The sequence below is a fragment of the Vipera berus genome, assembly GCF_964194415.1.
Source record: "Vipera berus genome assembly, chromosome: 2".
Taxonomy (NCBI): domain Eukaryota; kingdom Metazoa; phylum Chordata; class Lepidosauria; order Squamata; family Viperidae; genus Vipera; species Vipera berus.
In genome coordinates this window covers 263,284,698-263,300,799 of record NC_138203.1, presented here as the reverse complement: position 1 = coordinate 263,300,799, position 16,102 = coordinate 263,284,698, and positions in this window count along the sequence as shown.

The window sequence follows — 16,102 nt, the reverse complement described above, 5'->3', positions numbered from 1 at the left end:
GGTAATAATAATAATAATAATAATAATAATAATAATAATAATAATAATAATAATAATAATGTGGAAAGAGTTTTTTCCGCGGACTGAAAGGGTGCGTGGTTTTGTGTGCTGCCTGCATCCTGTGGATGGGGCTTTGCTTGTTTGTGTGGACCAGTTGCTGGCGTGCCGTGGCCCGGTAACCAGTCCACGGACCAGGGGTTGGGGACCCTTGCATTACAGCAACTCCAGAGTCACGTGATTTACATTCAGGTGCTTGACAACTGGCGTATATTTATGTCATGTCCCTGGGCCATCTGATCACCTTTTGCAACCTTCTGATAAGCAGAATCAATGGGGAAGCCAGATTCACTTAACAGCCGTGTTACTACTCTTCACAACTGCAGTGATCCACTTAACAAACGTGGCGAGAAAAGTCGTAAAACGGGGCAAAACTCACTGAACAGATTTCTCACTTAGCAACATAAATTTTGGACTCAGTTGTGATTGTACGTCGAGGACTACCTGTAGGACAATATCTTAATGGAGGAATAGAGAAAACACTCATCTGTTGGCATCATTTCCCAAGAGAGGACAGGCAAGGATGGTTTGGGGGAGGGCACTTCTAAAAAAAAGGGGGAAAAAAGATATTCAGACAGGCATCCACATCTCAGTTTTCTGCACTAGAGGGAGCAGGCTGCCATCAAATAATAGGTGTCCGAAACCAGCTTCCTACTGCAGGTGAAAACAGAAGCAATAGAAAAAATGAGATACAGCACAGCCATTTTCAGTGCTGTATGGAGAACGGGGCTCTGAGTGAAATGTCAAGGTCTCAGCCACATCAAATCTTTTCTTGAATTGCTACTTACGGAAATCAGATGAAACCGGCTGGCTTGACAGCTCAGCTCAGCAAGGAGACTCCTGGCTGTCCTCAGATTCATCCCCATGGATCTGATCTCTACAGCTTAGAAACACCAACTGGAAACCTCTTTCTCTGAGAGTTTGAAGGAGCAAATAACCATGTGACTCAATAAAAGGAAGGTCCTTATATTTCTATGGTAACTAGTAGAGGATGAGTCAGTGGTTTAAAATTTCATGGACATATTATAATGGTAGGTTGCTTTATCCTGAAATGATATGAAATGGAGACGAGTGGGAATAATTGGGGTTCACGCCCAACATTAATTTTTATCTATCTATCTATCTATCTATCTATCTATCTATCTATCTATCTATCTATCATCTCTCTATATATATATCATCTTTCTTTCTTTCTCTTTCTTTCTTTCTTTCTTTCTTTCTTTCTTTCTTTCTTTCTTTCTTTATATATATATATATATATATATATATATATATATATATATATATATATATATATATATATATATATATATATATATATATATCCTCTTATCTATCTATCTATCTGTCTGTCTGTCTGTCTGTCTCATCTCTATATATATCATCTCTTTCTTTCATCTCTCTCTCTTTATATATATATATATATATATATATATATCATCTCTCATCTATCTATCATCTATCTATCTATCTATTTTATCGACACCCCACCTTTTTATTCAAGAGGTCCCACAAAACTCCCAAAAGGTTAAAATTAAAATTAACACTGAACATTTTCCCCACTGGCAGAAGGGAAACTATAAAAGCCAAGAATGATCACTATTTATTTTTCTATCTGTGGAGTAAAAAAGACATGTGAAAGAGAACATACAGGTAATCCTCGACTTGTGACCACAATTGAGCCCCAAATTTCTATTGTTAACTGAGTTTTGCCCCATTCTATGACCTTTCTTGCCACAGTTGTTAAGTGAATCACCACAGTTGTTGAATTAGTAACATGGTTGTAAAGTGAATCTGACTTCCTCATTGACTTTGCTTGTCAGAAGGTCACAAAAGGGGAATCACATTGCCCCAGGACATGGCAGCAGTCATAAATATGAGCCAGTTGCCAAGCATCTGAATTTTGACCATGTGACCATGGGGATGCTGCAACGGTTCCATGAAAAATGGACATATGTCACTTTGTTTAGTGCTGTTGTAACTTTAAATAGTCGCTAAATGAAAGGTAAGTTGCGGACTCCCTGTCCTTCTAGAAGCCAGAGCAAGCAGTGAGAATGAGATGATTGTCTGAAAGCTGTTATCCCTTTGGAAGGGACTTTTTTGCCCTAATAATTTCTTAATTATTGTCTTTTAACCATTATTGCCAGATGAAACTTCCTTGTTGTGAATTCCATCTGAAGAAGGAACACAATGCTAGAATCAACCTTTAGTGCAACAATCATTGACCCGTTTTGCAAGAAAGAAGGACTCTGAACAAAGAGAAAGCAAAGATTGTTATAGATTTGAGAGCTACAAAATGGGAAGTCCTAGATCAGAGTTTCCCAACCCAATTTTCAGGTATATGGACTTCCGCCCCCCAAATTCCACAGCTAGCATAGCTGTTGCTGAGAATTTTGGGAGTTGAAGTCTACTTACCTTCAATTTGTCAAGGGTGAGAAACATTGTCCTAGGATGATCTCCAAGGTCCCTTTCAACATTATTGCTGTTGTTGTTGTTGTTATGTCACCCTTAGTCCTTCTTTTCATTAAATTAGACATACCCAATTCCTGCAATCATTCTTCATTACGCAATGAAGAGTAGGTGAAGAGGAAAGAGGGTTTTTATGGTATGGGAAAAATAGACTTCATAAGTATTTCCAAAATCACTATATAAGAAATGCTTTGTTAATAGTATGGGAAAAAATTAAAAGTAAAATATACCTGAAAGTTCCAGGGTGGTTGTCAACTATGGAAGCATTTGTACATCCAAACTTGGTAGACTTTGAAAAAATTTGGACATATAGAGATATTCTAAATATTGAAGGGAATTTAAAATCTAAACAAGAACTGGTAAATCAGGGTATCAACTTGTCGTGGTGGGCACATTTACAGATGCAAAATAGTTATGAAAAAGATGCGAAACTGTATGGATTTTATAAAGAACAAACTCTATTTGATAAGATTTTGTTAACTTCAGATGAGAAATTAAGAAAATGTATAATTTTTTGTTAATTCTGGAAATGGAAAGTGAACAAGTTAAAGAAACAATGATAAGATGGGCAAAAAACTTTGGATATAATATAGAACTAGAAAAGTTGCAAAAGTTATGGGAGAGAAATTATAAATTGACAATGTCAACTTCGTACAAAGAAAATTTATATAAAATGTTTTATAGATGGCACTTGCCACCAGCAAGATTAGCAAAAATGTTTAAAAATATGTCAGATAGATGTTGGAAATGTAAACATAACTCAGGCACGTATTATCATGTTTGGTGGACGTGTGACAAAGCAAAGGGTTATTGGAAAAAGATCCATACTTGGTTAGAAAAGATAGTGGGAGAACATGTTGACTTTAAACCTGAATTTTTCTTACTAGGTATAATGCCAGAAAAGATTCACAAACGAAGCCTATATTTGGATTTCACACGTCACAACAGCGGCAAGAATAATATTTGCACAATACTGGAAAAATGAAGGAGTACCACCAGAGGAAGAAATAATTTTAAAAATACTGGAATGTGCAGAGATGGACAGATAGACTATGAGACTGAAAGATAAAGAAACAGAATATTACCAAACTTGGGACTTATTTTAATCAATGGTTAGAGGAAAGAATGAAGGATTAGGAATTAAATATGTATTAGCGTTTTTAAACCCAGACAGCACATTGGTTGAAAAATTATTATATGTATGTAAGAAAAATAATAATAAAATCTTATTTTAAAAAAAGGAAAGAGGGTTTTTTAAAGACAGGGAGAAAAAGGTGCAGCAGCCTCCCTGTTATTTGCTACATTTATTTTCTCCCTCACATCCCTATCAAGCGCTGTATTTATATTCCACTAAGAATCAAGAGCAGGAGGATTTTTGCTATGTGGGTGGTCTATCTGGCAACTTCCTGGAGGCATCTAGCTGACCATTGAGGAAAACCCATTAACTGATCAAGATGCAAGCTTTGGCATGACCCAGTGAGCACTTCTTAAGCTTCAGTAATAATTTCATAAGACCTCAGAAGTCAATGGAGATGTGCCCAGGATGGCTGTCACATAAGGCTTATTATCCACTCCAGATTTCTTTAATCATTTGTACTGCTGTCATTTTCCAAGGAGCGTTGACTCGCCAGGAGATGTTGACGCATTGATTGAAAATGTCAGTCTGTCATGTTTGCCAAATGAAACATGAACACCGCAGAATTACAAAAGGAAAGAAAATGAAGGGATCTGCTCCTATAAATACCAAGGTAAGACGAGTAACTATTATTATTATTTTTTTGGCTTTATCTTCTGAGGGACCAAAATAAATTAAACTCAGCTAAAGCAGCAGCTGTCTCTGCACCATATGCCAATCTACCTCATCCCGATACTTCCACTTGTCGAAATTAAATTCAAGCAGCTGTTTTCCCACTGACTGCCCAGACAGAAAATAGGTATAACAGCAATCTATACTGGTGTGTGTGTGTGTGTGTGTGTGTGTGTGTGTGTGTGTGTACATGTATAGGTGCTGAATGTTGATATCCTTAATGCGACACACACAAATAAGCAATAAGATCCATTTTATTAATATACTGATGAAATATAGAAACAGGATAATATATTGTGCTTTGTTTATTTATATATCAAATTTATATAACTGACCACCTCACAAGAAGTGGGCAGCATACAATTAAGTAAAACAATAAATCAACACTTAATGACCATTGCAAAAAAAAATGTTGTAAAGTCAAGTCGCTCACATTACCAACCCATTTGCAAATGTCATGAATTATGTTGGGTGATAAGCAGGGTCCATTATAGTCATAACCTATTTTTTATTAACCACCATGATGGAGACTTCTTAGGTACTGCTCCCCTGGGACCCCCCCAGGCCTCCTGGCATAGCCAGGTCTCGAGGGACTTCTGGCATATCAAAAGGGGTGGGACTAATTAACCTCTTTTTGGAGGGGGGATATTCTACAAGGTGTGTGCCACTGCAGGGAAGGCCCGTCCCCTGGGACCCACCAAAGATAAGTCTTGGCAGCAGGCCTTCTCTGCCAGGTCTAATGCACAGGCCGATGTAATCGGGGAGAGGCAATCCCTCGGATAATCCAGTTCTATGCCATAAAAGGCGTTAAAGGTTAAAACCATCACCTTGAATTGGACCAGAAACAAACCGGCACACAATGTAGCTCACAGAGCAGACGTGTGACACACAAATAACTGCTCACGCCACTGCATTCTGAACCAGTTGACCTTTCCAGACTCTATGCAAAATGATGTAGGCATCCCTGCATTACGAAGTGTGGAAATCCTCCTCCTCCTCCATTTCCCCAATAAAGATGTTTTTTCAGGATTTGCTCCCATGGTGCTTCCTTCTCCTCCTCCATGGTTTTCTTTTCTTTTCTTTTTTTATTATTTTTTTATTATTTATTTTTACTCTATTATTTTTTATTATTGTTGTTGTTGTTGTTGTTTTATTAACTATGCCACCCATCTCCCTTGTAAGGTGACACTGGGTGGCAGAGTCCAACATTAATCCAATCCAATCCAGAGGCCACGTATTGATTAGGGCACATCTGAATTACAATTAATTAAGTAAGTAAGTAAGTAAGTAAGTAAGTAAGTAATAATTACTTATTATCCCTCTGTTAACACCTGATCAAGGTGTGGCAACATCTGTCATAAGATCAAGGTTTTAATTTATTTATTTATTATTTATTTAATTAATTAAATTTTTATACCGCCCTATTCCTGAAGGACTCAGGGCAGTTTACAGGGCAGCATAAAATACAATATAAAAATAGTATAAAATTAAAATAGATTAAATTAAGTAAGCCCAACAATTAAAACAATATTAAAAGCTAAAACCCCTTCAGTCCAGGCCTGATAGATCAAAAAACCAGGTTTTCAGGTCCCAGCGAAATGAACGCAGATTGGGGGCGGTCCGAAGTTCCACCGGTAAATCATTCCAAAGGGCAGGCGCGCCCACAGAGAATGCCCTCCCCCTGGGGATCACCCGCCGGCACTCCTTAACCGCTGGCACCCTGAGAAGGCCCTCCCTGTGGGAGCGCACAGGACGAAGGGAACTTGATGCTGGCAGCAGGTGTTCCCTTAGATAATCCGGACCCAAGCCATTTAGAGCTTTATAGGTCATTACCAGCACCTTGAATCTCACCCGGAGGGCAACTGGAAGCCAATGCAGCTCACGGAGAAGAGGTGTTACACGGGAGTATCGGGAAACTCCCATAACAACTCGCGCGGCTGCATTCTGCACCAGTTGAAGCCTCCGCGTGGTCCTCAAGGGCAGCCCCATGTAGAGAGCGTTGCAGTAGTCTAGCCGGGAGGTCACGAGTGCATAGGTGACTGTGCGTAGGGCATCTCGGTCCAGATAGGGCCGCAACTGGCGCACCAGACGAAGCTGGGCAAAAGCCCCCCCGGTCACGGCTCCTATATGGTCTTCAAAATTGAGCCATGAATCCAAGAGGACGCCCAAGTTGTGAGCCCTATCGACGGGGGGTAACACCTCACCCCCCATCATTAGTGATGGAACAACCTGGTTAACCCGAGATGCCGGTATGCACAGCCACTCAGTCTTGGCAGGATTGAGACGAAGCCTGTTTCTCCCCATCCAAACCCGGACCGCCTCCAGGCAACGGGACATCACGTCGAGTGCATCACTGGGTTGGTTCGGGGTGGAAAGAAAAAGTTGGGTATCATCAGCGTACTGATGATACCCCACCCCGAAACCACGAATGAGCTCACCCAGCGATTTCATGTAGATGTTGAACAGGAGGGGAGAGAGGACCGACCCCTGAGGGACTCCACAAACGAGAGATCTCGGGGCGGACCTCTTTCCTCCTGTCAACACCGACTGCGAGCGGCCCAGGAGGTAGGAGGAGAACCACCGCAAGACAGTGCCTCCCACTCCCAACCCCCTGAGACGCCGCAGTAAGATACCATGGTCGATGGTATCGAAAGCCGCTGAGAGATCTAAAAGGACTAGGACAGAGGAACATCCCCTGTCCCGAGCCCGCCAGAGATCATTCACCAGTGCGACCAATGCCGTCTCCGTGCTGTACCCGGGCCTGAAACCTGATTGGTACGGGTCAAGATAATCAGTTTCCTCCAGGAACAGAGGAAGCTGATGCGCCACCACACACTCAACAACCAATAGTGGTCATAGTTTATTGGTCCAAACATAAGAAAATTCCGTTCTTCTTTCCAGGTTAACATAAAATGGTGGCCCAAGGAAGACACCCGTCCTTGCACTGTGGACTTTACTCACTCACCCCTATTATGTAACATTGGGAGAAATCTGTTGGCATGCGTTATCAGCAGCAAAATGCTATCAGTGACTGGAGTCTGAGAAGGTCTGGGTGACGAAGAACATATTCAGGTTTACTAGAAAATCTATGGATTTGTAAACCAACTGAAACTAGTTATATTCCTTATTTATTTTAGATGGGCATGTTCCTCTAGGCTAGTGATGGCGAATCTTTTGGAGACCGAGTGCCCAAACTGCAACCCAAAACCCACTTATGTATTGGGTGGGCATGGCCCATTGGGTGGACGTGGCCCATTGGGTGGCCATGGCCCATTGGTTGGGCATGGTAACGGCAGACTAGGTGGAACTAAAAAGTTCAATCAATTCCAACTTTGCGAGATCTTTTTTTTTCCTGCGAGAAGTTGAAATTGATTGATTGATTGAACCTTTTTTTTTTTTAACATGGCAGCGGAGGTCTAAAGCGAAAAGGTTTTATAAAACCCAGCTGAAGACCTAGGACTGGGGTGACAGTGCGCGTGCCCAGAGAGAGGGCTCTGTGTGCCACCTGTGGCACCTGTGCCATAGGTTTGCCCCAGTCCTAGGCCTTCAGCTGGGTTTTATAAAACCTTTTCACTGTAGGCCTCCGCCATCATGGGCAAAAAACAAAAAAGGTTCAATCAATCAATCAATTTCAACTTCTTGTAGGGAAAAAAAAAGATCTCGCCAAGTTGGAATTGATTGATTGAACTTTTTAGTCCCACCCAGTCTGCCGTTACCACCGCAGCCACGCCCACCCAATGGGCCATGCACACCCAATGGGCCCCGCCCACCCGGCACCCGATGATACCTGTGGGTTTTGGGTTGCAGTTTCGGCACACAGTCTCTAAAAGGTTCGCCATCAGAGCTTGAGGAACAGGTGTTAGCTGTGGTTTAAAAGACCTTTTATCAATTATGAGCATTCCTGGATCAAGAGGCCTGTACACAGGTATTTATGATTTGGTCTCTTCTTGACTGAACCTTTTCATCCTTCCTATTATGTTTACAGTTATTATAATTTTAGTCCACATGGGACTTCTCTTGAAGTCTGCTCAGAAGCTTCTGTTGGTCCAGAACGGAGCGGCTTGATTAGTTAAGGGCATTTTAACAATTCACTTAGTTAAAGTGACAGTTGACTTCCAGAGACAATTCAAAATGCTGGTTGCTGCCTTTAAAAAAAACAAACTTTAAAAGCCTTCAAGCTGTTCTTTCAGAAGTGTTTGAACTTTGATAAAATAATGAGCTTCCATCCTGTGGCAGGTCACTGTTGGGTTTACTGGGAAATATATTCCTCAGTATGATGAATGTGAAGGTTATGAATGTTATTTGCTCTGTATTATGAAATATTTATTACTTTAATCTTTCTTGTTTGCCTTTTTGAAGTATAAGTGCCTTGCAGTGGTTAAAATAAATATTGATACTATCTAATGGACCAATGAAAGTAAATTTTGCCTCTTGTATCTTCCTCATAGCCATGACTTAAGTTCAGCTACTTTTTTGGCCAGTGACAATTTTATTTCCATGGATTCATATCGAGCTAAAAGCTACCCTGTTGTGATGCAATTATTGATTTAAAGTTGATACACCTGCCATTTGTAAATCCAAATTGATCCCCAGGCTGCTATGAATGCCTGCTGAGCAGAATCACATTAATAAGATTCTTAGATCCATGGAAATGTAAATTTCAATTAAGGAGCAATTTTCCTTCTGTCTGGGTTATCTACTACTGGCTTGGGGGACTCAGAATTGTTTGGCAAATGTAAATTAGCTTCTGCTAAACAATTATCTTCTACTCGTGACTCTTCATTTTCTCTCAAGTATTGCCCATCTTGAAAAGTTTGATTTGTAACCTTATGGGAATTCTGTCAACACAGGCCAGGGACACTTGGCCAAGAGACTAGCGATTCTGCCCTCAGATTTCAGAATTGAAATGAAATATAGTGTAGGCTGTTGTCAGCGCTTTAGGTACACTTGAGTGTTATAATTTTAATGCTTAGTAGAGGCAATAGCCAATCAAAACTGGGGAATAAAGGAATGAAGATATGAAAAGAGCTCTCAAGTATTGGTCAATAGCTGAGGATTTCATGCTCCCTCTCGTTTTGCATGAAAACAGAAAATCTCTCCACCCTTTCCTTCAAGCAAACAAAAAGGGATGGATCATTTCACCCAGCATGGTAGATGTAGATCAGGGGTGTCAAAACTGCTGGCTCGCGGGCTGGATGCGTCATGCCGAAACTGCGCCCACCCCAGCTCTGGCAATGGGGAAAAAGTAGCTGTACATCACGACACGTCATGTGACGTTGCAAGTTTGACGCCCTGATGCAGGTGCTAAACAGAAGTGGCAAAGCATTGTGTTCTGAAGCACTACAGAAGTGAGGAACCTAAGGTCTGGTCTCTTCCCTGCTACCAGTGCCAGCTGGAACCACCCATAGAGAAAGAGACTCCTGGCACCAAGGATTCACAGATGGTCTGGGACAGGGGTAGGCAACCTCGGCTCTTTTATGACTCATGGACTTCAACTCCCAGAATTCCTGAGCCAGCTTGGCTGGCTCAGGAAATCTGGGAGTTGAAGTCCATGAGTCATAAAAGAGCCAAGGTTGCCTACCCCTGGTCTGGGAGGATACAATGATTAATAGTAACAAAAAAACAAAAATCAAAGAGGACTGGGACAGCAACACCTCACCCATCCTGCCACCACCACAGGTCATTGACAAGCATGATTAATACTATCTTAATAAGAATCGCGACCAGCTGTAAGCTGAAGGCATATAAGTTTAAGTTTAAGTTTAAGTTTAAGTTTATTATATTTGTATACCGCCCTTCTCCCGAAGGACTCAGGGCGGTGAACAGGGCATATATAAAAATACAAAATTACAAAAATTAAAAGAAAATTAAACACGAGCCCAAACTAAAAACAGTAGAAAAATGTAAAAAATCCCCAATAAAAAACCCCAACGCATCCCCCATCAGGCCAGGCCGGACTGTTCAAACAGGTAGGTCTTCAAGTCGCGTCGGAAGGAGCGGAGGTCAGGTGCCATCCGGAGCTCAACCGGCAGCTGATTCCATAAAGCCGGGGCGCCCACAGAGAAGTCCAGTATCTGATTATTTGTAATATAAGCGATGCTGCACTTCAATGGTTAGATGGCCTAGACCAGACATGTCAAACTCGCGACATCACGTGATGTCACGCAATGTATCGGGACAGTTTTGCCATTGCTGGCAATGGGGTGGGTGTGGCTTCCGGATGACGCGTCCGGCCCGCGGGCCGGGAGTTTGACACTCCTGGCCTAGACATTGATACTTGAATATAGATCTTTTTAACATTTATATTTTATTGGGTTCTACTAATCTAGTTGAATGTTAATTAATATTGCTAGTCCACGTATGATATTCCACCATTATTATCATCAACATCATCATCATTTTTAGTCATTGTTCCATCCACTGCAGGATGAAGGCCTCTTCTGCCTGTTTCCAACCAATTTATTTTATTTATTTTAATCCCATTTATATCCTGCCCTTCTCCGAAGACTCAGGGCGGCTTACAATTTAAAGCACAAATCAATGTGCTTAGCAATAGCCTTCATTCTATGTATATGCCTGCTTATTAGGGCTTTCAGCCCCCCCCCCAGTGGCATTATTACAAAGTCAGCTTATTGCCCCCAACAATCTGGGTCCTCATTTTACCTACCTCGGAAGGATGGAAGGCTGAGTCAACCTTGAGCTTTTTTTTGCCAACTGGGCCCGCAATACTTGCTGATGTCGTTGATCTATCTTGTTTTAGGTCTCTTTTGTGGACACTTTTTATCAAATGGGATCCATTCCATGACTGCCTTGGTCCACCTGCCACCAGTTCCTCTTGTTATGTGACCAGCCTATTTCGCTTTCATTTCTTTTACTCTCTTGATGATATCATATACTTTTATTTGTTCTCTAATTCATGTGCAGGTCTTTCTATCTTGTCATGTAATGCCAAGCAGGATATGCCATACACTAAAAAAATAAATATCTTAGTATTTTTTGGTAATATATTTTATTGAGTTTTTAAAAAACATAAATCACTTAATACTTGGTGAACAGTATGTTGTCTGGGTTATATTTGTAAAACAATCATTAACAATTGATTTCTATAATCCATAATCCACATAATGGTTTTAGTTGATTTCCTCTTTCCCCAAAATATCCTCTTTCGGAAACATTAAGTTAATACAATTCTTATTGTTTTGATAGATAAGAATTAAATATATAATTTTCCCCAATATTCCTAAAAATAATAATCACATCAATATACTGTAATATTTCTATTCTATCCAATCATTCTGGTTGTCTTATCATAGATCCTGTTACAGTCCTTATTTTAGTTCGTTTCTCCCACCAAATTCTAGGTATTCTTACTGGTTAAGCTTTTCTCAAAAATTAATTACCTTTAAAAATTTAACTCTATTTTTCTATATGAACCATCTCACACTTTTACATTTCTTAAGGAATAGACAAAACAATGAAAAAAAGAAAGAAAAGAGAGCAAGAGTAAAGAAACATAAAAAATAACATACTACTTAAAATATATATCCCTCCTAAGCTAATATATATTTATTTCCTAAATTTCTTCTTTTTAACCATAATTAAAAATATGTTTAATATTTAAACATTCCATTTAATACATCTAGTCATCTAACTCTTATTCAAAACATTTTTATCCCTTATAATTTTCTTAAATTCAATTACATTTAAGTATCTAAAACATTTCCTTTATCTAAGTCATTTCAACTTTTTTATATTACTCATATCAAGAAAGAGAACAAAAATGGGGGAAAAGCAGGCTATCCTATTTAGGGAATTCATCCCTCTTAGAATGACATATATATTCCGAAACGTTTCTATTTCTTTAGCCATATTCAAATAAATGTTTCTTTTTTAAGTATTCTCTCTGGTAAGTCCCATCATCTATTTTCTTGGTTTCCACTTTAGTCTTTTTCCTTTGCCCAGTATCTTTCTTAATCAATTATTTTGCTGAATCAAAAAGGTTTTCCGTAAGTTCGTAAATGTTGCTGTAGATATAAAAAAGTAAATCAGGTGAAGTGTCTTTGTATGGGGCTTTTGCCTTTCCATGTTTGTTGAAAATCTTTTTCTTTTTTTTCTCTCCACTTCTCTTATCATTTCCTTTCTCTCCGATGTTCCTGACATCTCTACAGTCCATTTTATCCAAACTGTTTTCTTGACCTCAGATTTATTTTGTAGTCTTAAGGGATAAGTTGTTTTTTTCCAATTCTTGTGATTTTTCCCCCATTAGAATTAAATCATGTTTCCTTGTTTTGTTAACTTCCATCTTTAAGTCTCTATTCTATGTGTTTTATCTGCTCCTTCTCTGTTGTTGTTTTCTGGGAATTTTTTTGTTGTAGTTAACTTAGAAATAGATTGATTTATATTTTCAAAGTTATTTTGGATTTCTTTGTGGTTTAAAGTCATTGTTGTTTGAATTAGTTGCAGTATACTACATATCTCCTCCTGTGAAGTATTTATGTTTTCTTGATATGTTGTTTCTACATGTCTCTGATCCATGATGGCCAAGAGTTTGAGTTTTTCTCTTCCTTTCTTTTCTCTGCAAACAGCTTTAGAGTCCCAAATTAAATAGACATTTGTAATCCAAATAGTTCAAAAAAGGTGTTTTTCCCCCCCCTGAAATTTATAATTCTCTCTTTGTCTACGGCCCAGATTATTATCTTTTTCTTTTTGTCACAGCTGTTCTTTGTTGTTAAAAGTTTGCCCCAGATAGAAGGCCCATACAGAGTGTGGTAAGGACAGCCGAGAAGATCATAGGAAGCTCGCTTCCTGGTATTCAGGACGCTGCTTATGAGCGCTATGTGCTTAGAGCTCAAAGCATTGTTAGAGACCCCACACACCCACTTTACAGTCTGTTTCTGTTGCTCCCCTCTGGGAGGAGGTTTTGAAATATTTCTAGCAGAACTACTCGATTCTATAATAGCTTTATTCCCTATGCCATCTGTCTGGGTAAACTTGCAAGATTCGTTTTTCTCACCATGCACATGTATACCTAATTCAAACTAGGCTGTATTGTTTCTCTGTGTCATATAATATATGTTGGTATATGCATAATTCTGTACTTATTTATTTTTGTCATATTTATGTAGTGTATATTGGAGGTGGTAACCCTTTGAGAGCTGTATGCAATGAATTTTCATTTTAATGTATGCAGATTAATGTAGATTCAAAGTGACAATAAAGTTATTATTCTATTCTATTCTATTCTATTCTATTCTATTCTATTCTATTCTATTCTATTCTATTCTATTCTATTCTATTCTATTCTATTCTATTCTATTCTATTCCATTCCATTCCATTCTTATTCTATTCATTATGAATACTATGTCATTTCCCAAGTGGCCTGTACAAGCCAAAAGGGATATAGGTTTAATAAGCAGGAGAGACTTGACTCTAATTAATTATTAATTAATTAATTATTATTATTAATAATTTTATTTGTATACCGCCTTTCTCCCGAAGGACTCAGGGCGGTGAACAGGGCAATGCATGTTAAAAAACAAAATACAAAAATTAAAAGAGATTAAACAGAATGCCCACAAATCTTACAATAAGTTAAAAGACAATAAAAAAGTTAAAACACATTAATAAAACCCAACCCCATCCCATCAGGCCAGGCCAGCTTGTTCGAAGAGGTAAGTCTTTAGATCGCGAAATTCGTGAATCTGTTGTTCTGAGTTGACAGCTGTCTTGCAGTGGCGATTAAATTGGTTTGGGAGGAATTAGCTGTTTCTGGGTCTCTCTCCATCGAGAGCTCCTACCTGAAGACCTGATGGCAACTGTAGCCAGGAAGGCCTTTGCACAAGTTCATCAAGTGCATCTGTAACATCTTTTGAATGACCAATTGGCTCTTCTGATGGTAACCCATGACTTGGTTGCCTCGTGGATGGACTGTTGTAATATGCTTTATATGTAATAAATGGATTCACAGTCCAGAGGCTCCTTTCCAGGTTCTTTGAGTTATATGCTCAAGTTCATTCCAGCCAAACCCACAGGACTGGGTTTCAGGCTCCTCAACAGGACTTGCCGAGTCATTTTTAAAATTTCCATGAAAATCCATGCATCTTTTAATGCTCATTAATCCTAATATGATTTAATAAGCGTTGTTCTTAATACTGGAGTTTTAATAATCAGTGTTTGTGAGGATAATTGATACTGCGTGCATTCTTCATTTTATCCATTTAATTCCAAGCTACAGTGCAAAATTAGGAAAACTGTATATATTTTGGTAGTGGATTCCAGTTTGCACATATATATTCTGAAAGTTTATCAAAATGTGAGCCAAAGAAGCTTCTCTGATTTCATTATCCCTGACATAGGGAGAAGGAGAAACTGTGGGATGCTTGTAAATACAGAAACACAATCTCAAATTTATTATCTGGGGATTGTGTGGTGAAATATAGAGTTGTGGCTTTGACCCAACAAATCACAATATTGATATGCATGACTTATAGAGTTATCTTTCCTGCCTGCTGTAAAAAATGGTACAGGTTTTGAAAAAATCAGAAATCATCTTTAGAATGGCCATATAAAATCAGTTGCATTTTTTTAACCCAGGAGAAATTTAATAGTTGAGCTAAACTCTAACAATATTAACTTGCAGCAAAGAATGGCTCTAATCACTGTTGAAGTGACTGTTAAAAGCAATCAGTTTTCTAGGTGTGAGAAAGATGGTATCTTCATTTGCAAACCTCCCTAATTAAACCAAGAGTTTCAACTGCTACAAATTTTTTTAAAAAAAATTATCTGAAACCTTCCACTGACATTTAAGGAGAGAATCACTCTCTCTTCTTCCACCTCAGTCCCAATTACGGCAAACCAAACAGGAAAACAAGATGAGAAATGCAACATTCCTGACACTTTTACGCATGTTCTACTGCATGGCAGCACTAAAGAGTGACAGCTGCCATTAAAATAGTCAAGACACCTCAAAGAGCTACAGCGCTGATTGCACTTTGGAACCCCCATTCTGGCTTCCCCAGGAGCAGAATAGCCTTTCTTTCTTCACGGAGAACCTGGGAAGGGGAAAGAGATGGGGCGAGGAACATCTCCTTGACAGCAGCTGTCGGCATCAGAGGTTGGCATCCAATCATAGAGGTGAGATCAAAGAACTGCCATCAAAGAAACCATTATCTTTTATTTCTCCCCTCCCCAATTCTCTCCCTCCTCCTTGTGGGGGGTGGGAAGAGAGGAGAGCAGGGAAAGTGGAGCAGGGAAAAGGATTCCCACCCTTTCCTGAAGGGGTGAGGCCTGCAGAACAGCCCGGGAAGCAACTCTGCAACTTGTGTCTCCCCCTTCCCCCTGCCCTCCCCCCCCCCAGTACAAGATGCAAAGTCACTTCTCTTAGTTGCAATGCTCTTCTGCCTTAAAATGCTTTGGGTAGCCTTGTACTGTGTAGGAAGCTTTAGGGCATGGAACATCTATCCGGTGTGCTCTATAGCAGGGGCGGGGAACGATGGCCCTTTAATGACTTATATGGACTTCCAGAATTCCTGAACCAAATTTCCCACCCAAAAGCATAGAGACTTCCCCACACACATTTGGCCCTTCCCCCTTGACCAGTCCATTTCCAACCAATGGGTGGATGTCTAGGTATTTAAGGTGATTTAAGGTGCTGTTTCTTACCTTTAAAGCCCTACATGGCTTAGGCCCAGGATACTTGCAGGACCATCTGCTGCTGGGAACGAATTCCCATCGCCCAGTACGCTCACACAGAGAAGGCCTCCTCAGGG